We start from the raw sequence: 15443 nt of genomic DNA, 5'->3' as shown, positions 1-15443 counted from the left end.
CAAGCACGACAAAGTTTACTGAGAGTTGTAGTATCTTTTAAAAGACTAAAGACGGTCAACTAAAGTTTGGTCTGATGAAAGAGACTGTCCTGCCCTAAAAGTCTTGTCTCACTGTTAACTCTCACAGATAGAGTAAAAGCCAATTAAAGAATAGCATTTAGCTGGCCTATCTCTATTTTACCTCCAAGCACCCAATAACATGGAATATTTGAATCTCTCACCAGTGAATATATCCTCAAAATCACGTTCTGATGGTACGGAAATGTTCTTAGTTATATCTGATGGAAGGAGAGCCGAGGTGAATGGACACTGTGTATTCAGTTGCACAGGACATCCAAAACAAAGCCAGGAACTGAGCCCAGATTTCCTATGCACTGCTTAACTGAGTTAACCACAAGATCACGTTGTTGTTCCTCAGTTGTCTTTTCCCACAAGCTACCGCAAAGATAAGTTACAAAAGGTTGAAACAACCCTCTGAGGGCAGCATCAGTGATGACAGCATTTGCTAGGATCTGAAATTCAGACTCTCTACTTTACTACCTAAGAAAGAGGCACACTTTATAATCACTACAAGTATGGAGCTCACCAGGATCTCAGCCTGCCACTCTTTAGCTTCATCTTCACTGAGATGGATACTGCAGTTCCTCCTGGGGAATGTAAAACACAGTCACTGACTGACACATGCACTGACTTCAGATTTCTATAAGATTTCAAAGATGCCACTGGAGCCTTTAGGAAGGGTTCAATCTTTAAGGAAGCACCTAAAAATGACAAGTGTGTGATGGGAATGAAAATGCAGCAGTAGGGGTGGCAAAAGCAGGGTTCAGTGCCTATATTTACACTCCTAAAATGAATCAGTTGGAATATCATTGAGCATCTTACCTGAAGGGCAAAAGAACAGCCGGATCTCCATGCTCACTTCCTATCATTTCGTTTCCTATCGTTGTTGTGCCGCGGCGCCAGCTCATGTAACAGTCGGAGCTGACTTCGTGGAACTGGGATGTTCTCCCGAGAATGGGACCACTTGAGCCCCTGCAGAGGTGCGATTCTGTACCTGCAAACCTTCTTTGTGTTCATCTTGAGAGTGATAGCTGAAAGATGCTGGATCCCATTATTATCTCTAAACACACAGTCCCCTGTTAGCCAAGATCATGCAGTGCCCCTTTTACTGCAGCAATGTAAACATTTACCAAGAGAAGACAGGGAAATATGATCTGACACAAGAAGATTAAGCTGTATAGGTTTTTCACAGGAAGCCAAGTTCTTTAGCTGTCAGATGGAAGCCACAGAGTGACGCCTATTGTTTCTTAAAGAGTAATTACTTCTGATTGCTTCCGAGTACACTAATTTGTCTTGATACAGAATGACAGGATAACCCAGAGCAGTGGATAACTGCATTACTTTACCTGTGTACAGGTTTTCTGGGGTATACCCACACTGGTTTGAGCAGCATATCTTTTTGCCAGGACATTGTACATCCACTTTGCAGCTCTGTACCTAGGCAGAGGCAAAACCTGCCGCCTCACCCAGCGAGGGGCCGTGCCTTGGCTCAGTGGTGAGAAGGGGTCTCAGAAACTCGTGGCTGGTCAGGCATGGGGCTGGCTCCACAGACAGCAGCGGCTTTACTGAAAGACAAGGCAGAGGAGACTAGAAACACTCGGTTTCTAGAAAGGAACAACTAAGCTGAATGAATGGGTGAAGAATGATAGGATTGCAATTGCCAGTTTTCTAATCTCCTCTTGTTCTCTTATATTCTTATACACATTATATATGCTACTACCTGAATCCATTCCTGCACTTATGAAGAGCCTTTTGCTAATTTAATCCGAAGAAATTATTTCCAGTAGTTCAAGGGAGGCAGGAATATAGAGACAGGAAAAACTTGCTACTTCCCAAAATTGTTGGAAATGTCAGAATACATCCTGGGCCCCAGTCTAAGTCCTTTTCCTCAGGGATGACTTTCCTATGTCACAATTTTGCACGCTTGTTGCAGGGCAGGAGGAACCTCTGCACTAATCAGAGAATCCTGCTTTGTCAATGCTTTGCATCTGTGGTGCAGTCAAATAAGGAAAACTGAGAAATTTTGCAAACTGAAAGCTGAACAAAACGTTCAGGTTAGGTCACTCAGGGTGTTTTGTTGTCATTATTTTTAAACATTTTGTTTCTATTTTCATTTTTTTCACTTAAATTTTCTGATCTCCATTTTCTTAGAACTTTGAAGTAGAAAGTGACTTCAACTGAAATAAAAATATGAAGATTTCAGGTTAAAAATGTCAAAACATCCTGTCGTACACATTCTGAAAAAGCAGTCCCATGCTTTGGCTGAGTTAGAAGAATAGTGGAAAAGGATCCTGGTTTATTAATAATTTCAATTTTGACAAATCAGGATTTTTCTGAAGGGAAAAATAGCAAAAGAAAAAAACCTCATTGGTCCTAAACAAAAGTTCACCTAGGATATCATCTAGTGATACTGTCTATTTGCAGAAAAGAACATTTTTATAGTTACTGACTGTAGTTTAACTGTCAGAGTTACTGACTCTAGTCAGTCAGAAGCTGCCTAGGACTTGTAAGTCAAAACCACAGAGCTGTAGTGAGGGGTCACAGAGCTGACCATCACGCTCCTAAATTTCAGCTGTCTTCCAGAAATTCAAAAGGCAGAGAGCAAGCATTGCACTAACTGATTTTCCACTCTCCTGGCATCCCTCAGATTCTCCTTATGCCACTTTATAAGCTGTAATAGCTCCCTGCTGCTATTCACGTTTCCTGACACTTTTCTAATAATTCTGATCTTAAAATCTCTTCTTTGCAGGGGGTACAGTGAAGGAGTTTCAACACTTATTGCAGATTCATTGCAGCCTAAGAAAAACAACGCTCACCCCACATTACCTCTGTGGTGGTAAAATTATTAATATTTAAGATTTGAGAGGTCTGGCTAAGAAGTTTATCCTAACTAAAACAACATTCCCTTTGACTAAAAGCTAACAGCCTGTGATTGTTCCCAGCTCCCCACTTCCGAGCTAAGATAATACTGTGTGTACCACTCCTATAGGCTCTACCAAGAACCATCTCTCCATAGGGTCACATTCTTTACTGTTTGGTTCCTTCTTAGAATCGTGGCAGTTAGCAAGCTATTTAAGGAGTCCATCCCTCCCAGGGATGGATAACTGGCTTTGTTTGCATTAAAATAATTGTTTTCTTCACCTGTTTGATTGTTTGTTTGTTTGTTTCTGAAAGAGTATATAGGCTGGTCTCTGCAATCACTTGGCAGAGAATGGAGGAGCAGAGGGGCAGATGCTGTCCAAATGTTCTCTCACTATGGTCATAGTTAATGAAGCTCCTGTCTGACCTGTCCTACATTGTACTTGTGTTATTATGCTCCTGAAGTCCCTAGATTCTCCAACATCGCTTACATGGGAGCACATCCCACCATGCTCTGCCTGGCCACAGACACTGCAAAAGGAGACAAAAACTCATCAGAAAATGCAAGGGCCCAGCACCATATAAACCTCTAGGCATCATACACCAAAGCATCTGAGAGCTGCGTAGTGGGCTGGATGTCAGTATGCGAGGCAATCAGACCACAACCTTTCACTGGTAGTAAGTTCACTCCAGTAAATAACAAGGACTCAGAAAAACAAGGCCTGCAGAGGATTTACATAGCCGATGGGCAAAAAGAATGCCACAGAGATCAGGTAGTAGTCACGGCCACTTATTCCTTCCTCAAACATCCCGAGCTCCTACTGCCTGCAGCGCAGCCCAGGAGCCCGCTCTCTGAAGTCAGAGCAAACTTGGGTACCAGCTGTAACCAGAACAGGATCAGGTCTGATGGTTCAGCACACACCTGGTCCTCCATCATCCATCAGCACGTCACAGTCACGCACCCCAGTCAGTACAGGCCCCAACAGAATACAATGTCAGCTTCCTGCGCTCCCTAAGTGCCCAAAGCGCAGGGAAGCAGACAAAAGAGCCCTATGACTTGGGCAGAGAGATTTTTGAGAAGTTATCTCCTTGTGTGTGGACACTTTAAGTGTCATCAAACCAAATCCTAATTACAGTCAATACAAGTAGCTGTCCAGTGTCCAGCATCCGTGGTATAGTACTCCAAAAGCAAACACTGTTTCAGAGTGACTTCAGTTATTTAATCTCAAAATTTTGCTAGAGTAGCAAAGAAGGTCGGCTCATGAAAGCATAAAAGGAATCTCATGCATAATTTTTAGGAAGAATCTATTGATCTAGTTCTGGCTACAATTAGAACATGAGATTTCATTTTCCACTGGACATTAATTTAGAGAGTTTTCTGAATTTAAAAACAATAAAAATAAAGACCCAAATGTGACCAGTTCTTAAAATAACCTATAGAAAATAAAATTAGAGAAAAGTGTTAAAAATAAATGTGTATTTTTTCCAGAGAACAGTATTTCCAGATTTGAATTATGTATTGTGAAATAAAAAGAACATAATAAATGTCTCTCCTCATTTGTGTGGGCTTCATGATAAAAAGAACTGATAAACAGACCAAGATAAAAAAAACAACAAGTGGATGCTAGGGTTTGGAAGTCTTGTTTTGTGTTATAGAAGTAATAAAGTAATAAATCAGCATTAACATAAACACATTTACTCCTCCTCTCCAAAGGAGTTAATTGTTTCGTGTTATCAATAAGAATGTAACATTACCAATGGCGTTTTCTTTTCTTAAATCAACCCTGAAGTTATTTTATCGATTTCAACTGAATTCCCAAAGAACGGCTTAGACCCACTATGTCTATTTAAATATATAACTCTGAAAGCACCTTTCCATAAGATCTGTGACACCAGTTGCCATTATTGAGTGTTTCCAAATACAGTCCTACCATAAAAGTTATTTACCGGCTTCTTATACTGCAGTTTATCACAACCTTCATTATTCCCTATAGGAGTTGTACTAAATCACCCAGCTGACAGCTCAAGTGATCCAGTTCCCTGACTGCTGGTGCTTCTGAAATAATCAAGGCCTGAACCGCCTTCTATAAAGCTTCCATTTAATCAGTGCTGACATGCACCTTAGATTGCACTTCAGAAGGTGCCAGGAGCACCTCCAGGGCTTTGTGGCTTATCACCAAGAAGACAGACCATTATGCTGCTGGCAGGTCACGGTGATGAACCTAGCCGTTCACATGAAAATCACAGACTACTAGGGGGACTCGCTTTACCTACCAAATCTGCCTACATCTTTATAATTTTGACCTCAGTATCCAGGGAGTGGGAAGTGGTGTTATTTGGGTTTACTACAAGGGAGCAACGAGAGCAGAAAACCCTTTGCAGGGCTAGCCAGGTGGCAGTGAGGACCAGATACTGCATCCGAGCCCTCGCCTGCACATAACATGTCTGGTCATACGACTGTCTCGGTCAGAGGCTGGATATTTTTCTTCTTCTGACAAATGCAGTGTCAGCAGAAACTAGTTTTCTTCCAGACATAGTTTATGCAGTATGGGAAGCTAGTTTGAAGTATATTGGCAAAAGCTCGCTATTACTTTGCCAGTATAAGCCACGTCTCCACTAGGGAGCTCTGCCCCCAGTGCCGAACCAGTCAAGAAGCCCTGTGGATAGACTGACATAAATACAAAGAAACTGCCTTGTTTTCAGTGGCGCTAGCATGGATTTATCCTGATAAAACAGTGAAATAGATACTGGCCCTCTGTTCATTCTTTGGCATTTGAATGGTATTCTGAAGAACCACAAGAGTCAGTGCTATAATAGCGAGCCATAAAAACAGACAGAAAATATAAACACATCTGTCCCTATGTCTCATAAAAATTAACAACATTGCACTAAAGAAATACTTTCTAAAAGTTTCAGGCAAAAATGTATTCTTTGAAAGATTTTTCATTAAAAAGGTGAAATTTTCCCACCAAAGACAAAACTTCAAGCAAAACGATTTTGTCAAGAATCCAGTTTTCCACTGAAAAGCATGATAGACTATCCCTTAATAATAATAATAATGACAGTCATCACTGCCAGTGTGCTACAGATGAAGCAATGAAGCAAGAAAATAGCATGTTCTCTAACAACAGAACAAAAAGAGGCAGCGTTGCCCCAGCCACCATGCTAATATCGGTTTTTGATCTCGCTACAGCCGTGTTTCCTGCTCGAGAGCTACAGCTGACATGGAGCACTGCAGGCTGCTTTTCAACACCTTCACACTTGCTGCTCTCACTCAGAAAACTGTCGAGAGGAAAACCACCACATACTGCAGCAGGGCGAATTTTAATTCCAGGTTTATGAATTTGCATCAGAAGACAGCAAGGGACTGATGGAAGGAGGCTTATCTGTTTCAGGAGTTACCGTCAGAAGAAGATAAGATGGAGCAGGAAAAGTCACTTCTTCCAGCTCTTGTGCAGAGGACTGCTGTTTGCAGTCAGAAACAAATACATAAATCAAGGTCTATCAGTCTTTGGGATATAGAAACACACGTGCAGCAAAACACACGAGGTCTGGAGCAGAAGACAGGGCAGAAGGAAATGCTTTTGCAGCATGCATATTCTGGTTTAGCTGAGGCACCAGCCAAAAGGCAGAGCTGAAAAAGACTGCAGGGCTCAAAAGTCCTCAGATGAACTGCAAAGAAAAACTGATCAACTTACAGGACTCTGAGTAATGCCCATGGTGGTAAAGAAAAAGAGGCAGGAAATATAGATATTTTGGTGGTGGTTTTTTTTTTCTTTTTTGTAGAGTCGTATATTTTTGCACTACTTAGTAAAAAGCATTTGTGCTGTAAAATCCAACGCAAAGCTGGTGCATTCTGTGCAAGTACATATTCTTGCATGCATAAACTGAAAAGTTCTGAGTATCCACTTATGAGTCAGGGAAAATCTGTGCTCAAGTGTGAGTAGAGAGCTCATACCAGAGCTGAGCACAGGCTCTTCAGAGCACACGCTTAACACCCACAGTGGCTAAAAAGTCAAGCCTCTCCCAGAGCAGCCTAGGAGAGGTTTGAGGAAGGGGAGCTCTGCCAGTGCTTTGTGGATGTGACAGAAGCCTTTGAATATTTTAAGTGCATGAACATTTAAGCAGGCTTGACATATAACAAAGCCTTCCAGATTATGCACCGGAAAGACTGCACGAGGATTCAGCAAGTACCATACAGCTGTGAATGAATGCGGCTGATGCCAGTGCGGTGGCTTAACTCATCATATGGACACGAATGACATGAATCACAAGGTAGCTGATGGGTTTTTCTCTCTGATTTGAAGGCTGTAGCGGGAAGTGCTTGACACAACTGTCGGATCATTTTCAGGCTTTGCCCATTTTCTATGTCGTAACTGTTTGCTTTGTTGCTTTCTACTAAATTTAGATTTACACAGCCTTGTAACCCATTTCACCCATTGACAACATCAGTAAATTGGTGACTGTCTCTTCAGAGTATCCTGGAGTCCAATCCAGAGCCATCTCAAAACAATGGGTACTTCACCAGTGACACCATGGGGAGCTGGGATGAGCTGAAAGGGGAGGAAAGAGGTAGATCACTTGGTGGATCAGCTTTAAATAAATGCCTTCTAATCAAGGGAGTGGCAAAACTGTTATCTCAGCTTTACAGATGGAAACTACAGTATAATTTCAGAAGAGTCTTGCACTGTGGTGTCTAAGGGTAGGTCTCTGCAGCAAATAGGCTGCTACAGAAAATCTACATACAATTAAAGACCTAAGTGCTCGGAGGCAGATACTCAGAAGTGGCAAGCAGCCATAACTCCTCCTGAAACCAGTGGAGTTTTATGGATGGAACTGAAGAAGCACTCTTTCCACAAGAGAACTTGCTGACAATAAATCAGCAGCAAGTGTTGCAATTACTGCCCCACGCAGTGTGATGCCTTGCTTGATGCTCCCTCTACAGCAAAGAAATTCTATTGATGGCACTTCTGACAGTGGCACAGGGGAAAAAAACAAAACAAAACAAAACCAAACAAAACCAACTTCACAGCAGTTTTGGCACAAGGGAAGATCCAGACAACTGCCAGTCTGCACTTTGATACAAAATCCTGACCAGGAGGAAAATGACTCATGCAAAGCCTGGAGCAAGACGTGGTATAATGCTTTCATATGGCCCCAGACACAATTATAATTCCTCCCATCAGCTCTTCCTGCTGACATCAGCTTTCACATTGGTTTGGCCTAATAATTAGAAAAGTTCTTAGAACTTAACCAGAACATCATTGTTCCCATGGAAAACACTCCACCACTCCTGTGATGAGAAATAGCTTTTTTCCTCTTTCCTTTTGAAAATTTTATTGCTGATCTGGCTAGGCCAGGCTCCAAGTCTAAGCTAGGTTTCAGTGTGCTTTTACAACGCTGGCTTCACATCGGCATCTCCCACTGCTTCTGAAATCAGCCTGAGAAAATGAGCCTTTGCAGGGAGCAAGGAGAAATGTGTCAGAAAAACAGATGAGCAGCCTGGACTATACCCTGGAACAAGAGTAGGAGGGGCAGAGGCTTTTCGTACCTTCCTCTCTGCCCCAGGTCCTGTCCCCTGGCTCCATCCTGCTGGGGAAGGAGGAACCCTGGTGCCACAGCAAACCCACGCAAAGGTGACAGTGGCCACGGAGACAGCCGTGGAGAGAGGAAAAAAGAGCAGTTAACTAATGTCACTTGAGATAGTGTGAGCTGCTCCTGCGGCCCATTGCGTGGCAAGCAGAGAAGCGATCAGAGATAGCAGCAGCTAACAGACGTCTGGCAATACTGCTCCAAAGGAGCCCTGGCATGGTGGAGATGAGGGAGGGAGAGATGGCCTCCGAGGACCAGAGTGGATGGTCCCCATTTGCAGGAGGCTGCCAGGAATTATTCCTGCAATCCCGACCCACACTTGGGGGAATTAATTGGGTCGGACTTCTCTGAGAAATCCCACCTCCCACCCTCCCCTGCCATCTTCATGTCTCCTCTTAAAGATTTCAGTCATGAGAGGGGCTGTCGCGCTGCGGCTGCCGAGACAGACACCAAGCGGATAAGACACCCTGTGGATACAGAGAAGGTAAGGGCTGGCCCTCAACCGTGTCCGGCGGTGTGGACATAGCTCCACCCAAAGCTGCTGTGGTCAAACCGTGTTTGCCTCAGGGGACAACGGGATTTGGTTCTGTGCCTTCAGAGGCAGGATTTTAGTGTCAGAAACTTGCGTGAGCTTCCAGCGGGTAAGTTATGACAGTGTCTGTCAGCTAACTGTCCCATTTACTTTTGCATGATGTTATAGGGATTTGGAGACTGGAGCTCCCAGCTTTAAGATGGTAATAACCCTTTTGCAGCTTAAAATAAAAAACAGTAAACCCAGTAGAGGATACGGTTAAGCAGTAAACCAGCTTAAACTCAGTATGTTTAATTTGCTTTTTTCACCATCCATCATATCATCTTGGGAGAGCTGGAAGCATCTTATAATAATTTGAAGAGTGAGAATTTTCTGGAAGGATACTTGCTTGAAAATAGATTTTTAACTCCTGGGCTATAGCAGTATTACAAAACCACTCACTTTGCACACTGACCCTCCACCAAGGAACAGTTGTTAATTTTCATTTTAAGGGCTCAATTTTAGATTCTTCCAGCCACATAAGCAGCACTCCCCTACCCCAGTTATTCCACTGGGAGAGTTACTCAGACCATATTACAGATTATATATATCCACATATATGCAATACTGCTCTACAAAGCCAGGGTGGTGTAGGAGGAACATCAGCCAAACTGGGGAGCAACCCAGCCGTGCACCACATTAGCAGGCGCTTTCAGGCATAGTTACATACTCTGTTTTCTTCAAGACTGAAATGACCCCTGACTGTTTGTTACTACCTCTGCACTGTGGTTTGCTGCCGACAGAGATGGCCGCTTGAGGGACCGTGCTCTGTCAGTGGAGTGAGCCAGGGATGGGAACTCCTCAAGCTAGCATTGCTGACAAATATTTTATACTGCAGAGCTATGGCCTTAGATTCATACACAACTATTCTTACACAACATGGCTTTACGTGCCTGTCTTCGGGAGGAGAAAAGGTGTTCCTAACTTGTGCTAACGATGGAAGGGGACTCTTCCTTTCTGCTGTTCTCACTGACATGTAGGGTGTTCTATCAACAATTTGTCTTGCCTACACTAGAGTCTTAGCAACCCAGCTAGCGTGTAACAACCACTTTTTATTTCCACATCGTAACAACTAACATCACCCTATGGCCAAAAATAAAGTCAGAGTAATTCCAGATAAGGAGCCAGGGCTGCTATTGCTTACTCCAGTGTTACTTGCGTTGGTCTCTCTGAGAAGCTGATGTGAGTTTTAATTGAACATGCATAAGAATGCACTTATGCTAACCTTACCCAGCAATACAAAGTCAAATTGAATTTCATGGGCACCCAGACAGCAGATTTTAGCCCTCCATGTGGACAGCTGAATAGTTTGACACATTGTTCCTGGGAACTGTGTGCTTGTTCTGATGAGGGCTGAGAGGGAGGATTCCTTGCTGGGCCACTGAACATAGCAACAACCCTGATAGTGAGTCACCAGAATAAACAGCATTCTTCAAAGTGAAGTATAGTTTCCCATTGTGAACACAAATTTGGCTTTTCATTTATTCGAGATACCAGAAAGAAAAAAAAAGTTAATTCCTGTGAAGTGCAGAAGTAGCACCAGTCGCCTGTAACTCAGCACCGAGGGGATCAAATCACTCTACAATTAACTCTCACAGTCCTCCTGCTGTGAAGATGACTGTGCCTTGATGCAGAAACTGAGGCATAGATGGTTGATGTGCTCAAGACTACGTAGGGGGCCAGCAGCTAAATCAGGAGCAGAAGCAAGGAGTCCCAGCCCACCACCACTGGTGTCAGTGAGGCTGAGGTGTTGCTCTGGGATGTTGGGCAGATGTGCTCTCTGCAAATTCAGGAGTGGTTACTGTCTCCAGCTACCTGCCACTGCCCTGCCACCGGATCAGCGGGCAGGCGGAACACGTAGCCTCTTAAGGGCTGATCTTTTAAGCATTTCCAATCCCTATCAATCAAAACAAGACAGGTTGGCTTAAGATGACTTAAGTAATAGCTCTTTGCTAACCCAGAGGATTTTGTCAGAAGCAACTTAAGGACCCTCTTCTGAACATCTCTACAAACAATCTGAGGATGTGATAACATCTGGCAGGGAGACACTGGCAAACAACTGCAAGAGGAGGAAAGACTGGGAGACAATAACCCCTTTTTTTAGCACAATTGGATTCAGAGATGGATATCTGATCCTAGCTTATCACAGTAGCTGACCTGAATCACCTGGCAAGAAAGGTCCTGCAGAGGAAAAGAAAGCTTTTTTGAGCACTTACCTAAGAACACCTCCTGTGGCCCACACACCAGGTCAACATTTTGGCACACTAAATAGAGAAAACACAGTTAATTAAGTTAGCATTTTTTTGCAGGGTAGAAATATATCCAGAGATGATGTCTCTTTGAGCTTCACTTTAAGCTAAACTCAGACAAACCTCTTGTACACCAGAAGAAGAATGTCCACATAAATTTTCACCCAACCTTAAATTTATGCATCAGTTTAATTCTCTGCATTTTCCCACATAGACAAAGCTTTAGTTATCCTGTAGATATCATATTTTGCAACACATAATACCGTCTTTCACTACAAAAGCAGCACAGATAAGCAGATACAGACACAGTTCTAGCTTTCATTCTCACTGTGCCATGGAAAAAGTATTGATCAATTAGTATCAGTTAAAAAAAAATCAAAATAATATCCCATGTAAACATTTTAGAAATCTTTGCTGTGCTTTCCTAACACTGGTGTTAGTCAAGAATAACTCAGTGGAAAACCGCGTAACAGTGCACAGAATCAGGCCTTCTATCTGTATTGAAAAAGGATGTTGTCCTGCTGAGGAGATCAGTGAGGCTTTATCCAAGGTCAGGAGTTTTAGTAAGTGTAACTGACCCCAGTCATGCTGCTAGACAAAGCTGGTTAACCAAGGTGAGGAATGAATCTGTGAGGTCTCCGGAGGTTGGTCACATTGGCACGAAGCAGAGAGGTTATGAAGCCCAGCTACTAAAGTGCTCCAAGTTTGTTTTGCCCCTTGGATGACCATGAAGATTAACACGCTGTTTTTTCTGAGTTGACAGCGCTTATTTTCAGGGCTACTTCTGAAAGAGTAGAAGGTGAAAGTGTCACACAGGCATTGAAAAGATTTGGAGAGCTGCAGCCATTAGAGCTGCCTTTCCTCATGGCCAGGAGAGCAAAGGGTTGTAATGGCTCTGGTAGCACAACCCAGGGTAGCTCTGAGGTCCTGCTCTTCCCAGTCACTCCAAGGAGACTCACTCTGTCAAAGGAGCCAGTAAGCTGCACTATTCCGTCCCAAAGGGAGCCAACGTTTCACCTAATGGAGAACACAACTGTAGAAGCATGAAAGGCAGCACCTCCAGGTCCTTCTTGGGAATTCAGTCACAGCGAGAACTTTGAGAGCCATGTTTATAGGATGAAAAGATTGATTTAGGGGTGAGTTGCCTATACATCAGAGTTCATACGAGGACATCTAAAATCCCTAGTCTGCAGAAAATCTCCTGTCTTAAGGGATGGCTCCTAACTCTACTGAAAGCATTTCAATCACTGACTTAATCTCTCAGCTGTGTTAGCCCAGTCCAGGGCCCAGTCCCTCAGGTTGCTACTCAATCAATACAGCTATTGATTTCATCAGGAGCACTGTCTGCATCAGATCAAACGCTAAGGAGTTCACAAGTTGCCAGGCTGATAAAGAGTTTCTCCATGAAAGAGTGGCTCTCTTTGTAGAAGAAAATGGCTCACAAATGTTAACTGTTAGTGAGCTAAACAGAGGAAAGAGCTGGTTGGTGCATATGATGTAAAAAAGTGATTTATTAGACCTACATGCTGCAGCAACAGGCTGAAGGGAAAAACTCCAAGTGACATCAGGAGGTGGTAAGTAGGCAGCAACTAGTGTAGCTTTGCTACCCTCTACACACCTGCAGTTTGTCCACTTGTACCGGTTCAGAGCCTAATCTTACATTCTGTTCTGGCCCGAATCCTGCAAATCCTGGCACCCAAGAGTACTCTCACTGAGCACTATGCGACATCACAGCATGCATACAGCTAATAAAGCAGAAAATGTTTTCAGCAGCAGACCTTGAACATCCATTCCGCCATCCTTTCAGTATGATGCATGCATTTAAAATATCCACTGTTACACTTATACAAGGAGAACTGAAAAGTCTGCCTCAAATTGTAGCTATTCTCAGGCTAAAAATGTGGCAGTGGGGAACTGATTCCTCATCTCAGATTTTGTACGCTTTCAATCTCATTTGTGTTGCAGTCTTCATTTTTAACAAAATCCTAAAGGATAAGAGAGTCATTAGTAGGCTGCCATCAACCTCAACCAATTCCAATCTCAATATCTGAAAAACACTGAGAGGCTATTTTTTTTGTTTCAGGGATTTCTCTCTCTCCCCATCTGAGGCTTTAAATTCTTTGGAGTAGGGACTAGTCCTCTGAAAAGTTTGGGAAGTACATACTGATTTCAAACAGCAGTTGCAATGAGTATCATTGACTCTGGGATATTTCTGAACCTTGATGAATCTTTCCACTGAAATAATATTTCCAAATTATTCATAAGACTAACATATTTTTAATGTCAGTAATATTTAACTGATTTGAAATATATAGTGATGCTTTTTCTCCTTTTAAATGTATTTTATGCCCAATAAATGGTTCTGCAGGGTTTATAAAAATCAAGGACAGCCCACATTTTCACAATATAGAAGCCATGATCTTGCACGGATTTACACAGGTTTAAGATTGACCATGAAGTGAAATTCTGGCCCCATGTAATCCAATGGCAAAATTTTCGTGAAGCTAAGACTTTACCCATACCCCACAGGGCACGTCTCTGTAATGTGAACGGTCTTTTAGATAGTATTGTATGAAGTAGGGGAATGTTATATTTAGAATAAATGTGTATTGTTATTTAATACTAATACTAGTACTAATAATATTTTGTAGCTTAATTGCATTCTGCACTCCAGGAGTTCAGAGCACCTCCTGCTCACGTTTCTGAATTAAGCTGCACAGCAGGCATACAACATAGATATTCTTCCTCCTTTTCAGGTGAAGAAACTGAAGCTACAGAGAGGTTAAGCAACTTGCCCAAGGCTAAAAAGGAAGTCTGGAATATGATCTTCAGACATTTTAAAATATTGCCAGTGGCTTAAGGTGTCTAATTTCTGAGAATTACAATTTTGGAGAGGCCCAAAATACACCAACAGAGATCAGACTGGGGGGAATGTTCAAGAATGTATCTCTAAAGCACGAGGCCGAGATGCACGGGGATTATAAATCTCTCAAACTGTGCAGATGGCACCAAGGTTCAGAGTCAGTGGATACCTTCTGAAAACTTTAGTGTAAGGCATCTAGAAAAATGAATGATCTGCCATGGTGTAAGAACAGCCTTTTGCATTATTTGTCATTCTAAAAATACCAAGACCATATGTCACCTGCACTATGAAAAAAGTTCCAGTGTGAGAAAGTTCCCGAGAACATCCCAAAGTGCTCTGCTGAGACAGAGCCTCACGCGCTTTATGCAATTGTCTCTTTCACACCTAAACCTGTTTAGCAAAACACAAGTTTCGCTTTAGGCACAACTCTACCTACACCCAAAACCTTTAAGCATGTCCTTAATGTAAAAGTGCTTACATACGTTCTTTTGTTCTTTACGGAACTGGGGCTGATTTCAGCTGGCAAGATAGAGTCTGCACTGAAATCAGTTGATTTCTTGCGTTCTGATGAGGACAAAGAGAGACTCTTCTACAGGTTTTTATAGGATGAATTTTTAGTAATTTATTGGGATCCTTAAACATGAATTCAGCACATTGAAAAAGCCAACATATTCACTCTTTGAAGCAGTTCCACGTCCTTTTGTAGAAAAGCCTGATTGAAAGATGCTCTCCAGCATTAAAATAAACAGCAGCACCACCAGAGTACCAAATCGTATGAGACTCACAATGTAAATCTTTGAATGCTCAGTTATAGCTGTGTGCTGAATTTACACCTCCATCTGAAGGCTTGCAGCCTGAGCCGGCACAGTCTGCTGTATTCCACCCATAAATGGCTTTAAAAGCCAAAGCTCACATCTTGAACAGCACCTGGCGAGGAGCTGTGAGATAATGCAGTCTATGGGGCTTCAGCACAATATTCCCCATGGACGAAACGCAGAAAACCAAGTGAACTCTTCATTCTGCTTATGCTGACATTTCCACACACAGCTTTACATACTTTCTTGAGATGGCAGTTTCCAACGAGCATAACACCACCCACATCCGAAAGGCACGGGTTAAGTGTGTCCAAGAGCACTGTAAGCTGTGGGTCTTCATCAAACAGCAGAAATCACCTTATTCTTTTCCTCATTTTGCAGCAATTCTTTTCTGTGTTAACAGGGAATTTTTTCTTTCTATTGATTTCCTTAGA

At 42.7% G+C, this 15443-nt stretch overlaps 1 long non-coding RNA gene across 1 annotated transcript in view; it reads right to left on the bottom strand.

The window, feature by feature from the left end:
* Positions 1 to 1361: 1361 nt before the first annotated feature.
* Positions 1362 to 15443, bottom strand: part of LOC148050808 (uncharacterized) — an 84686-nt gene continuing 70604 nt past the window's right edge. The window contains exons 2-3 of the long non-coding RNA XR_015700485.1: positions 11299 to 11346; positions 1362 to 1625 (exon numbers count right to left, since the gene is read on the bottom strand). This is a non-coding gene — a long non-coding RNA (uncharacterized LOC148050808). The remainder of the gene's footprint in view (positions 1626 to 11298; positions 11347 to 15443) is intronic.

This window comes from Nipponia nippon, unplaced genomic scaffold (assembly GCF_047370975.1).
Source record: "Nipponia nippon isolate SJK-2023a ecotype South Korea unplaced genomic scaffold, ASM4737097v1 scaffold_7, whole genome shotgun sequence".
In the NCBI taxonomy this organism is placed as follows: domain Eukaryota; kingdom Metazoa; phylum Chordata; class Aves; order Pelecaniformes; family Threskiornithidae; genus Nipponia; species Nipponia nippon.
The sequence above is the reverse complement of the archived record's forward strand: the minus strand, read 5'-3'. Positions and strand labels throughout refer to the sequence as shown.